Raw genomic sequence first — 14,843 nt, 5'->3', positions numbered from 1 at the left:
GTGCCAGGATGGTGCTCTTTGTAGCAGGTTGAATCCCATTTCACATTGATCGTTTGTTTTAATCTATTGTGTTGATGAAGTTGTTTTGTAAACACTGTACATATATCTCTATTGTAAGAGTTAATCATGTCTTGTTGTGAATTGTGGGTCTTAAAATCAAATGTAAAAACTGTAGATGTAACAGTGCTTTGTGAACATTGTGTCCATCAGAAACATAAATGTCAATCTGTAGTTTTGACCCTGAAGTGCCCACACACATCCCACGTCTGTGTGATGTGCTCATTTAGTGTTTGCATATAGTGTTGACAAATAATCTCCGGTGTAAACCTACATCGTTCCTTCACAGCTAAGTGAGATGTCCTCAGCTACATGCAGTCTAATCATACACATTATATGGAAAGCCCTGCAAACCTTTTTGTAATTGACTGTTAATTCTGTCAGGTGTCTTTGCATGTGCTCTCAGTCTATTTCTAAAACTTTGAAACATATTCTTTGGCTTCATGCAGAATATCTAAATGACTTTGAATCCCTGTGTTGTTCCCGATGTGCCCTTTAACCTGACCATGTTGCAGCTTTAACGCTTTGAGCCTCCATCTCTGTTGGTTGAAGTATTGACCTGTATATTGAACTTATTAGCTCAGCATGAGCCATTTGCACTACATTTAGTCTCAGCATCTCTACACTGTAATCTGTAATCTGATTAATGTTACATTGACGCCTTTTATATTCGTTTTGCATGGCCAGTGCACACTCACTCTTTACATTGAGCATATCCTTCATGGAATCTTGATGGAAGTTTGTCTTGTTGTCTATGTTTGTTTTGTTTTTTTTTTACTCATTTTTATATAATCATTTTGAGTAAAGGACCAACCAAATGAAATTAATTATTAAAGGAGGGCATGAAGTTTCTGTAGAGCTGCAGTTGTTGATTAGTCTTGCAATTCCATGCTAACATTTCAGCAGTGTTGGGTGATAGCAGCCAACATTTTTCAGAGTAAGATGAACAGTCAGTGGAGCCATTCAATGAATAAAGACTATGAACTCAGTGTAGCTAGCCTTTTTATTCTGGAGCTATCTCAGGTGAGCATGCTTATTGATCAGTAGATGCACTGACCCTGACTTCACCATCGTCACTTCCTTTGGAAAAATAACTAATTGACTATTAAAATGGTCTGAGATGACTTGTTATTAACTTTGTGGCAACAACATTTTCTCACCACTGAAGTAGTGCTAGTGGCATTATCAATATTATTACCACAGTGGGACCTGCTGAATATGTATCAAACAGTAACATACTGCATGTTAGCTTATCATCCTAGCATTGATAGCTTTCTTAAGTACTGACATTTAAATGTGTTCTATTGTAAAACTGAAATGTGTAACTGAAAACACAGTATGCAAACTTTTTTTGGACTGAGATTAGTTTGGTTCAGCTGCTGTGACTTTCCAAACATTTTCAAAGTGTGCTCAGATGGCGACACCACTAAAAGTCACCTGATAGCAAATGAAGTATTTTGGAAGCAACTGCTAAGTTGTGTAGAATTTAGCCTGTATGATATTATGTTAGCATGGACATGTTGTTGTAATGTTGAATCAAGTTGCTTATATTGTAATAAATTTATTTTTTGATGTCACTTGTGAACTCTTCTTGGACTTGTGTGTTGTGTTTGTCCTTAACATGTCAGGAAGTGTCTAAGAGTATTTTTATCTGAAGCTGCTAACAACATATTTTGAGATTTGGCAGCCGACACCTCCTTTTGTTTATGAAAAAATGAAAAAAAAAAAAATTTTTTTCCTCTAGAATTATATTTCTGTCGTGATGGAAACACCTCTGAAAGACAAACAAGAAACAATAAAATTCAAAAGAGAAAAAGGTGAAAGAAAATGTGATTATAAAACAACAAAACCTTATTGATCTTTGGGGGAAACATTGTTTCAGCAGTAAATGTAATCAGTTCAGACAGCAAAAAGAAAGTACCTTTTTAAAAATACTGCACACTCATGCTTTTTTCTGTTCAGGTGTGTGTGTGTGTGTGTGTGTCAATAAGGGCAGGGTGCAGATTGGGACCCTCTGCAGCAGTACAATGTGCTGGACTGTTACAGTGTTTGAGTTTCTGTCCCAGCTGCCTGCACTCTGCCATTTCCAGCCCTGTGTATAAATAAACAGCAGTCACGCTAGCTGCGCTCTGATTGGACACCATGTAATGAGTTGTGAAAGGCCAGTCAGCAGTGTCACACCATGAACACCCTCCTCCATCTAATTAATAGCAGACCTCAACACACATGACATAGTTATGCAACATGTTAGTCACTTTGCATCATAATGAACATACTGAAGTCTGCACATCCAGGGTGCATTTATGTGCACATGTAATTTTTTATGATTTTAATTATTTTATTGGACATGAGTAAAATCAAGGCTGTTACTGAGCTTCAACATCCCACATCCTGGCTGCCTAAAAAATCAGCTGTGTGGAAATTTAGGAAAAGTTCCACATTTGTAAAAAAGGTTCCTGTGTAACAAAACAATCTGAGCTCTAAAGTCCAGTCACCAGCTGTCAGAGCTTTAATTTACATTTCATGGTCTGTATTCATGAAGGTGGTGCAGCAGGTTCAGTTCTGAAATTATTTTGTTCCACTGTACCCAAAGGTCCCAAAGGTCAGGATTGAACTTCCATGCTGACAGACTCCTCTTTGGTTTTTCCTATGAGTAGAACTATTGTGGACAATACTCGCCCTTTCCATTATGTCTTTACATTGCTACCCTCTGGAAGGTGCTACAGGGCCCTGAAGCGGCACGCCAGACTGAGGAGCAGCTTTTACCCCTCAGCTGTCCAAGAACTCAATTCTCGGCCCCCTATCCCACTGCCTCCACCTCCACCATCTTAATAGTAATAATATCTTAATATATGTCCTCAATATGTTTTCAATGTAATGACAATAGAGGCATTCTATTCTATTGTTTGTCCTTGTCATACACAGTCTGTGTGACAAATGTTCAAGTTCAATGTTCATACATTGAGTCAGCAGAGTAATTGCAGTGCTGGGTGGAACACTTCATCACCTGTATACATGACAGTTTGTGTCTCATATATTTCATGTTCCTCCATAAATGTTTAATTCTCCTTCTGTAATCCTTTCTCTTTGTTGTGTTTTCTATTTGTGGTGACTAGTTGCAATAACAGACATATGCATCATATATATGAATTATAAAATCATCTCTAGTTCATCATCATCAATAACCAACAATATCCAATATAAGGTTCACTAACATATTTTACAGTAGACATTCACTGATACTGATATAACACTCTGCACACACTAACATAACTATGATATATTCACAGTCAGTTGGACGTTGGATTTGTAGAGGACCAGCTGTGCAGTATAAATCTTAACTGGTTTGTTTTAGCTGATGTGCTCAAATTAAGTGTGTGTATGTTTGCATATGTGTGTGTGTGAAACTCAATTGCAACACAATTCCTGGTTTGCCATAGATGTGTGTGTGTGTGTGTGTGTGTGTGTGTGTCCAGAGAAGGTCGTGGTTTTAAGTGAAGCTGTGATGCAGTTCCACTTCCTCCGGGATTAAGTGATAAAGTCAGGGTGGTCCCAGTCTGGGGGTGGTAATCCTGCTGCCGTGTACAAGTACTCCGGCCAGTGTTCGTATACACACACACACAAGCCTCATGAGACTGTGTGTATTTATTTATGGTTGGTAAAAGCGAAGCTGCAGAGATGTTGAAGAGTTTAGATGAGAGCAGCACTTCAGAGGCCAGCCATCTCGTCAGTGAAGCCCAGGATGACGCTATCATCTGCAGGATTGGAAATGTTTTGTCTGTGGGATTTCAGTTTTTTTAGTTTGACTGCAACACACTCATGATAAACATAAAATAAATATTTTTCTCTGTGTGTTACACTACTTCTATGTGTTTATGTATTAAATATGCAGAAATAATCTCATTGTTTGGGTTGAACATTCAACAGGCAGAGGAAAAGAACCACAGTTTTAGAGGATGAATGGCAAAGAGGGATGGACACACTGTCAATATTTTAAATACGAATGTCTCACTTCAGAAACGTGTTGTTATTGTGAGCACTGGAGCTGTTGGTATGATTTTTGGATGACTATAACCATGGAAACCCATTCACCTTTCGTGTTATACACAATAAATGAAAACTTAGTTATTCAAAAAGTATGAGAATAAGAAGTCATAGCAGCCATCTCTCTAAGACTTAGCTGATATGAGAGACTTTAGCATTAAAACTGTGGGAGGAGATACAAATAAAAAGTGTTGTTTTTCAGGAATATCTCATGAAGAATGAACATTTCTGCATATTTGGTGAAAACACAGGACACTGGGTAAACTGATATATGAATGGTGTATGTAGCAGTGGTTTGTGATAGGTGCACTAAAAAAATGACTTGATTTAAAGGGATTTGATAAACACAATGATGTTTGGATAGAAAAATAATAATGACAGGAATCACTTTTATTATCCAGTATTTGTTTTGTTATGGTATTCAAAATCCATTTATAACTAAAGCCCATGGGAACTGTGGTGAGAACAAAAACTCATTCACTGGCTTTTAACCTTTTTGTATTGTGACCCTTTTAAACCACATCAACCAAAGACTGAATTCTTCTTCCTCAGATTAGACAGTATGTTTCACTATGATTTCATTGTTCCCTGCACAGACTCAAGGCTCCCTGTGCCAAACACAGCAGAGCAGTCCTGTAACACTGTTCTGTCCTATGTTTCACAGACGGGATGGTGCTCTTTGTTCTCCTGTGAACATAAAGCTGATGTGACCAACAACTGGTGTCAAATTAAAGACAAAGGCAACAGAAAGTGTGTAAGGTGCTCACTGGAGGCATGAGCAGCATTCTACTGAAAGATATTTCCTCATTTTCTTTTTAGATGATGTTTGAGAGGACTGTCTAACAGGTGTTCAAGTTCAGATGACCACTGATTCTTTCAGTGACCTGTGTGGATTTTTTGTGGATGTTTTTTGTTTTGTTTCTTCACATTTATTATTATGCACATATGCACTGCGCTCTCTCTGTATCTATGTGTTTGTGTCCAGGTTGTAAACAGCAACAGACGTAGTCTGCAGAACATTTTTGGCACATAATGATGTATAGAATTCTGTGCCAGGAAACCTAAGTTGATTAGTAGTTAATGTGGCCTGAACCAAGCCTATCAATCTTCATCACAGCCACTCCCTCCCCCGGTGCTGAGTGTGTATGTAGACAAGTGAAGCCGGTTTATGTACAGAGTGAAAAAATATAATAAACACCTGGCTTAGGTACCTTTTAAACCATGTGATTTAGTGCTGAACTGGGACTTGATTGCACATGAAACAGGAGTAATGACACTTTAGAAAGATATAGTGCAAGATGACACCGCGAATGGCTGCCTTGGTGTGTTGGTGCGTGTTGTGTTTTGTTATTGTGTTTGTTAATTCGTTGTTGTGTGGAAGTACTGGTTGCTCTTTCACTAGAAGAGAGCTCATGGACATCAGGGCCACTATCCCTGCGGATTTATTACCCACTTTCATTGTTACATCTGTGGAATTACTGGACATTCTGGTCAAAGGTGCCCTCACCTTTGCACACATGTGAAACGCCGGAGGAGAGGGAAACGCGCCAGTGTGCTTCTGCGTCTCCGCCAACGCGGATATCGCACACCGTTACCTGGAATATTTCTCTCCAACATGCGGGCACTCAGCAACAAAGTGGATGAACCCCAGCTGCTGGTGGGGAAAAACAGAGACCTTTCTTTATCTTCCGTTATGTGCTTCACTGAAACTTGGCTGTGTGGATTGATACCAGACTCTGCGCTGCAGCTAGCAGGCTTTCAACTCTTCAGAGCGGATCTCGACACAGAACTAATAGAACCAAATATAGACAGTTTATTAAATGCCCGACCAGGAGAACATTCTGGATCACTTACACCACGGTAAGCAATGCTTATCATACCGTCCCCCGCGCTGCACGGCCACCTGATTCCTTCATACAGGCAGAAATTAAAGCTCTAAACCTGTTGTGAGGACATCAAAGAAGTGGACCAGTGGTGCTGTGGAGGATCTCAGGCGTGCTTGGACTCCACAGACTGGGATGTATTCAGGACTGCACCAACAGTCTGGATGAATATACAGAGTATACAGTGACCTCATACATCAGCTTCTGTGAGGACTGCTGTATACCAACACGCACCAGGTGAGTTACAACAATGACAAACCCTGGCTCACAGCCAAACTCAGACAGCTAAGGCTGGAGAAGGAAGTGTTTAGGAGTGGGGACAGAGAAAAGTTGAAGGAGTCAAAGTACAGGTTCAGCAAGGCATTGAAAGAAGCTAAACGCCTGTACTCTGAGAAAATACAACACCAGTTCTCAGCAGGTGACTCTGCTTCTGTCTGGAGAGGGCTCAGGCAGATCACTAACTGCAAGCCCCCAACTCCAGGAATGACTTGCGCCTGGCCAACAGTGTGTGAAAGACAGTGTGATAGTTCTGACACCATCCCCTGTGACAACATCTACCAGCCCCTCCACAGCAGCGTCTCACCCTCCGCTAGCACAGCAGGGGTCAGGGCCTCTCTGAAGCTGCACACCTTAGAGGCCCCCTCCTCCCCCACCACAGGGGCGACTCTATCCATCCTGAGAGCCAATAAGTCTGTAGACAACACAGTCAACATGGCCCTCCACTTCATGCTGCAGCATCTGGACTCCCCAGTAACCTATGCCAGGATAGCTTTCGTGGACTTCAGCCTTCAACACCATCATTCCAGCTCTGCCACAGGACAAGCTCTCCCAGCTGAGCGTGCCTGACTCCATCTGCAGGTGGATCACAGACTTCCTGTCAGACAGGAGGCAGCATGTGAAGCTGGGAAAACACATCTCTGACTCTCGGACTATCAGCACCAGTTCCCCTCAAGGCTGTGTGTCCTCTCCCCTCTACTCTTCTTCCTGTACACCAACAGTTGCGCCTCCAGTCACCAGTCTGTCAAGCTCCTGAAGTTTGCAGATGACACCACCCTCACTGGGCTCATCTCTGGTGGGGATGAGTCTGCCTACAGGAGGGAGATTGATCAGCTGGTCACATGGTGCAGTGAGAAGAACCTGGAGCTTAATGCCGTGAAGACAGTGGTGATGGTTGTAGACTTCAGGAAGAACACAGCTTCACCCTACCCCATCATCCTGTGTGACTCCCCAGTCGGAACTGGAGTCCTTCCGCATCATCACCCCTCACCAAGAAGGCCCAGCAGAGGATGTACTTCCCGCGGCAGTTGAAGAGGCTCAACCTGCCAAGGACAATGATGGTGCACTTCTACACCTCCATCATTGAGTCCATCCTCACCTCCTCTATCACCATTTGGTACACTGCTGCCACTGCCAAGGACAGAGGCAGACTGCAATGTGTCATCGGGTCTGCTGAGAAGGTGATTAACTGTAACCTGCCTTCTCTCCAGGAACTGCATACCTCCAGGACCCTAAGGCAGGCAGGAAAGATCATGGCCAATCCCTCCCACCCTGGTCACAATCTTTTCAAGACACTCCCTTCTGGCAGGAGGTTGCGGTCCATCAAAACAAGACCTCAGCTGGTCTGGAGACAAAATTTAGTTCAAAGTAATAATCTACATCATTTTCTTGAAATACTTGACCATTTCTACTACAACAGAGCAGTGTTTCAACCTGATGAAAGCTTTTACATGTCGCCACCCTCTTAAAATAATTGCCCATGTCATTTTTTCAGATTTTTCAGGAAACACAAAAAACTGAACTTGTTGAATATATGATATTTACTAACAATTTTAATCAAAACAGTTATAACAACAGATGCTTATTGACATACAAACCATTAGGTCAGTCAAACATGGAACATGAGAGAATTAAATAACTTAGGCAAATTAAAACTAAAAAAGTCACAGTCAGTCTTGACATAGGCAATTATACTAAAGGGGTAGAATGGCACGATCTGTTTAACTGAGGATGTAGGCAATTTTACCAGAGGTGGCCAGCATCATGAGGAGATGATTTAGGGAAAAAAATCATTTTTGTGAAAAAATGACGTAGGCAATTATTTTAAGAGGGTGACAATGTGATGGTCTAAACACACACACAGTCTGGTGGGCCTTTTCCCTTTCCATTGTTTTAATGCACTGTTAGAAGCAAAAGCGCAGTGGCAGTGAGACATGGTGACATAAACACCAAAACAGTTTCCTTTTGGAAAACAGTGTGTGCCTGCTGCAGGCTGAGATCTAAAATGAAATTACTGCAATAAAAACTCAAACAATAAAAAGAGAGGCAAGCAACCAATGTTTTTAACTCAAATCAAATCAAAAGTTCATATCTGTAGTCATTTAGTGGTGATACACAAATAATAAAATTAACTCTATGTTTCAGGTGCCTTGTTATTGCTCCATGTCTGTGATTTACATCCAGTCATAGACTTCTCCACATCATCTACTGCTCCATTCTTCCTGACTAGATAAAATGCAGCCTAACAGTGATTCTGTCATATGTTCTGTTAATGTGCTCCACTGCAGTCACCTTACCTCCACACAGCCTTACTGTACACGTGCACAGCTGGATTTCCTAAACCTAAACCTAAAACCAACCTGCTGTGATCTTCTACATGGGAAGTGGCTGATGGACATTTCAGCAGTCTTGTAGCATAGGCCTAATTAATATAAAATCGTCGAATGATTTATTTAACAGCAGAATATGTCCATACCTGGTTAACTAGACCCGTTTTATTTGAATAATATTACCACTGTTAAACTGTGAAAATATTTCCTGTAAGTTTCTTCAAAGTAAAAGCATCGGCCCTGTTCGTCAGTGGAACACTTTTAATGTTAAAGGGCGCCTGCAGGAAATGTTGTGTTTATTTATTAGCAACAACTTAAACCTCGCTACTTCTGAAAGTAAACAAACGGTAAAAGAAAAACGATACGCTGCACAGCAAATAGTTTCATTTGGAAGCATTTACTGAGAGCTGTTATTTCTTTATAGGTCTGATTCTGTTCCAGTGAAGCTAAGATTGAAACAGCTGTTAAATTCACGTCATCAGAGGCATATTTTCCTCTTCAATGTATTTATGTAATGTATTTATGTAATAATTTCATCATCTCATCCGTAGTCAGAGGTGAGGGAGGGACACACCTTTCCAGACCCCCCCTTCTGTGACGTCGTTCAGTCGGCCGCGCTGACTCGCGGTCTTTAGCAACAGTGCAGAGGAGAAGACGACCGGAGCTGGAAGAGTGAGCGTGACCGTTGGAGGAGAAAGTGATGGAAACTAAGTAAGTACATAAAACGAAACTGGTTTTAATTAATAACGTTGTTAGCCACCGTGTGTTATGTTTTTGCAGCCACCTCAGTCAGTCAGTTTTTTCATGATTCGACATGACATGGTTATTAGCACTGCGTGGTTCGCTAATGCTAACGTTACCTAGCTTGTCACTGTGGAGTGTTGAAAAATATTGTTAGCAAACTTCGATTTTTAGATGCCATTACAGCATTTTGGGCTGCCTTTATGAGACATATGTTTTCTTGATTTACCTGCCACTCACATGTATTGGGCTGGACTCAGGCAGATGCTAATGTTCAGGGTTGTGAAAGGAGTGCCTGCATCAGGAGGGTTTTTAAACCTGCTACCGCTCTCTCTGCATCTAATGTTCAGTTACTGTAATAGTTGAAGTGAATGTAAATGTCTTTAGTAAGGAACAATTAATTACTCTCCCCAATCTTGTTGCTAATGCTTGCTAAGGCCTTGTTGAGTATTTCCTGAATTTGATTAAAGACAGCTATTCATCATTGTCACAATCTTTTAACAGACAAAAATCTTATTTGCTAGTCTATAACAATGTAAAGTGAAGTGTGGCTACATTGCGAAAATAATGTATTTGATGGTCAAATGTTAAATCAGGTAGATTCACTTTTTTGTTTTTGATGCCCTGCAGACAGAGTGGCCAACTCACCACACTTATGTCACCTGAGGGGGTGTTATTTTAATTGTTTGTCCAGGCGCACAGAATATGAAAAATATCAAACACAGGTAATAATGCTGGTTCATTCTATGGCCATCTGATTTTCAGTTGTGATACCATAATCACATTACCCTGTTCTTGTATAGTACACCATTAGCCTCTTTTACCACCTAAGTAATAGTCAAATAGTATCAGTCAGTCAAACAGTATGGAGAGAATCCATAGATTAGTTCCACAAAAGTAAGGTGCTCAAAACAAAAACCCCAGACTCAGATGCTGCAAAAGGCTTTTGCCTGCAGCAACAATGATGGAAGAAGATAATGTTGCAACTTACATCAGCAAAGTCATGGCTTTAATTTACACATTTAATAGTTATTCCTTTGTAGTTTATTTCATATGACATTAATATATATATATATATATATATATATATATATATAATATATACAGCTCTGGAAAAAATTAAGAGACCACTGCAAAATTATCCGTTTTTCGGATTTTACTATTTATAGGTATGTGTTTGAGTAAATAAACATTTTTGTTTCATTTTTTTAAACTACCGATAACATTCCAAATTCCAAATAAAAATATTGTCATTTATAGCATTTATTTGCAGAAAATGACAAATGGTCAAAATAATAATGCAAAGAAAACAAGTTCATATATATTTTGAAACATCACAATACTAATGTTTTAACTTGGGAAGAGTTCGGAAATCAATATTTGGTGGAATAACCACTGATTTTTAATCACAGCTTTCATGCGTCTTGGCATGCTCTACAGCAGTCTTTCACATTGCTGTTGGGTGACCTTATGCCACTCCTGGCGCAAAAAATTCAAGCAGCTCAGGTATGTTTGATGGCTTGTGACCATCCATCTTCCTCTTGATCACAGTCCAGAGGTTTTCATTGGGGTTCAGGTGTGGAGATTGGGCTGGCCATGACAGGGTCTTGATCTGGTGGTCCTTTATCCACACCTTGACTGACACTGACTGTGTAGCATGGAGCATTGTCCTGCTGGAAAAACCAGTCCTCCGGGTTGGGGAACATTGTCAGAGCAGAAGGAAGCAAGTTTTCTTCAAGGATAACCTTGTACGTGGCTTGATTCATGTGTCTTTCGCAAAGACAAATCTGCCCGATTCCAGCCTTGCTGAAGCACCCCCAGATCATCACTGATCCTCCACCAAATTTCACAGTGGGTGCGAGACACAGTGGCTTGTAGGCCTCTCCAGGTCTCCGTCTAACCATTAGATGACCAGGTGTTGGGCAAAGCTGAAAATTGGACTCATCAGAGAAGATGATCTTACTCCAATCCTCTATGGTCCAATCCTTATGGTCTTTTGCAAACCTCAGCCTGGCTCTACTTTGCTTCTCATTGATGAAGGGCTTTTTTCTAGCCTTACACGACTTGAGCCCCCTAGGAGCCTGTTTCAAACTGTTCTCGCCGTTCACTTCACCCCAGCTGCCCTTTGCCATTCTTTTTGTAGGTCACTTGATGTCATCCTGTGGTTGCTGAGTGACATTTGATTGAATTGATGGTCATCCCGGTCAGTGGTGAGTCGTTTTTGCCCTCTGCCAGCCTGTAGCTTTGTTGTCCTCAAAGTCTGCTGCTTGACCTTGTTCTTATGAACTGCCGCCTTAGAAATTTTAAGGATGGAAGCAACCTGACGCTCACTGTATCCCTCTGCCAGTAAAGCCAGAATTGAACCCTTCTTTTCCTCACTCAAAACTTTTCTTTTCAAGTCTTGGCATGGTCAGTAGTTTTTTTTTTTTTTTAATTCCAATTACTTTTGAGGTACTACTAGCACTGTTTTTGCCATCCAGCTGGTCCTATTGCAAGAGGATAGTGATGACCACAGCAGTGGTTTTTATACCTTTCCTTGTTAAACAAGATTTTGTTCAGGTGATCATATAATCAATACCTCATTAAGTAGAATGAGATGTGCTTGTGTTGGAATTCAACAGACACTAGAATGGAATGGCTGTCAAACATGCAGAGAAGCTGATTTCAGAAAAATTTGAAGTGGTCTCTTAATTTTTTCCAGAGCTGTATATATATACACATATATATATGTTTATAAGCCTAGATTCTGACAGCAGTGCAGATACATACATCCCTGAAAGCTCAGGTTCTGATGCTAGTGATGACCCAGATGTACCAGGTTGGAGGAGAACTGACAGTATACTTGCAAATGTGCATTCTGAAACATAACAAGTTAACATTAATTTAAAATGAATCCCAACTATAAATAAACCAGTCACTGGAATTAACCACCACGTCTCTCTATTAACCTTGTAGCTCTTGCAAAACCACACTAACTCTAACCCTGTCTAACACACTGGGTTCATTGTAAGGTGCCAAGGTTCTAAGAGGGTCTCACAGACAATTTAAGATTTTCACACTTGGTTCATGTCTCTTCTTCTTTTAACTATAAGCCTCTTGTATGTTTCATTTTCAGCTTACCAGAAAATATTTTGAATGGTTATTCAAAGTATCTGAGGGATCAGAGGCCTGTACAAGCTGCATTGAAAGCACTGGTGATGACTATACTCCATCAGAGGCAGTACATGAAAGCAGCCCACAAAAACCTGACCATCCTGTAACCAAAAGTCCATTTGTGAAGCAGAGAACGTCACAGAGGACCTATTGAAGAAGGACATGGCATATTGAAATTGTGAGATAAAAAAAAAAAATCACAATTTCAATTAATATGTGATTTCAATAATATCAATTATGAGATAATGTCAAAATTACGAGATAATAAATTGAAATTATGAGAAAATGTTGAAATTGTAAGATTAAGAAATAATTATGAGATAATCTCGAAATTATGAGATAATGTCGAAATTGTGAGGTTAAAAAATAATTATGAGATAATGTCGAAATTATGAGATAATGTCGAAATTATGAGATAATAAGATGAGACAATAAGTAATAATTATGAGATAAATTGAAATTATGAGATGATAAATCGCAATTATGAGATAAAAAGCCAAAATTACGAGATAATAAATTGAAATTATGAGAAAATGTTGAAATTGTAAGATTAAAAATAATTATGAGATAATCTCGAAATTATGAGATAATGTCGAAATTGTGAGATTAAAAAGTAATTATGAGATAATGTCGAAATTATGAGATAATGTCGAAATTATGAGATAATAAGATGAGACAATAAGTAATAATTATGAGATAAATTGAAATTATGAGATGATAAACCGCAATTATGAGATAAAAAGCCATAATTATGAGATAATGTCGAAATTCTAAGATACTTTCACAGAACACTCAAAGTAGCAGTTCTTTGGCCTGAGTTCTCCTATTCAACTTGACAACGAAATGGATTGTGAGCACATTGAAGACTATTTAAAAAGGGGTTTATAATAGATTAAATACTTCATTTGCTTGCTGATTCACACTGGATTATATGGAGAAAACACACCTTTGAAAAGAGAAGCAGGTCTTGTGTAGACAGAATAAAAATGATGTGGCTGAAGTGGCAATCTTCATTGAACAGCAACTGGAAACATCTGGTCAGTGTCATGGTTACCTTATTTAGGATAACATATTGCTGGAGAGACAGCTTGGTGCGCCACTGGAGTACATGCAGACTTTTCCAAATTATTATCTCAATTTCATCATATCTCATGATTATGACTTACTATCTCTTTGACTTAATGTGAGCAGTTTTTTTCTTATACCGGTGGAAATGAGCGTCCATAGGCTGAAAACATTTGAACATCTAAAAAAAATATGATGCTTTTATTTCAAAGTTGCAGACACAGATGGTAAGTATTACTGTAACAGCTGAGAAAGATACTGTCTCTGTGTGTGGCCAAGACAAAGTACAGAATTTTCTAATCGCTCTTTTGCTAGTTTAAGAAAAACATTGTACACAGTGCTTTCTTTATCTGCGATATCAATTAAGAGGCTGATAGTGTGCTATGTTGCCTACTAACTGACATTGTATTAATATACTCATAATTCCTTGTTTGAACAAAATCCTCAAGGTCAAAAAAATGCTGCAACCTGTTGAGTCTTACAGTGATCATCTTAAAACAGGTAGTTCACACACAAAAGATACTAGATGTCCTAAGTGTCTTTATAAAGAAAGTGGAATTATATATGATGATACAGTGCAGAATGTTTGTGCTCAGTTCACATTTTAGCAATGTTAAGACAAACTTAGAAACTAAGTACCACGAGTGAAACAAACTGTAATGCAGTGCACTGTTATGATTAGGTAATGTACGGAAGTCCATCTAGATGGCTTACATTCAGACAGTGAAGGTGTGTTATCAGTTAGCTGTCAGCAGTATCTTGTATCAATATTCTCATAATTCCTTATTATACAGGATCCTCAAGATCTAAGAAAAGACAGCAACCGTTTGTTGAGACTGAAAGTGATGACCCAGAAACAGGTATTTCTTAAACTACATGCACTGGAATATGTGCACATTAGTTTAACTTGCTTTTGTGATAATGGTGTCAGTATTGAAAACATGTCAATAGTTTACTGTAACTTCATAAATATGTATTTTGGGTGACTATCATTCTCAGTGACAATAAATACACCACCAGTCTTTGTACTTTAACTAATAAATATACAAATAATGGTTACAAAGAAGTTCATAGTTGATAGAATTCATATTAATGGTTATTACATACATCATTTCAGGTATTACCTTTCAGGAACAAGTTATGAGAGTCTCCATCAATTTACGATTACCTGAATTTGTTTTTGACCATCTTTTTGTTACTCATTGTTACTATATTGTTATTATATGACACAAATATGATGGACATAGTAATAATGGAAATAGACTACCAGGCAGTCATTTTCTTGTATGGTAAT

This window comes from Lates calcarifer, linkage group LG10 (genome assembly GCF_001640805.2).
Source record: "Lates calcarifer isolate ASB-BC8 linkage group LG10, TLL_Latcal_v3, whole genome shotgun sequence".
NCBI classification, from domain to species: Eukaryota; Metazoa; Chordata; class Actinopteri; family Centropomidae; genus Lates; species Lates calcarifer.
Note: the sequence above shows the minus strand (reverse complement) of the source record.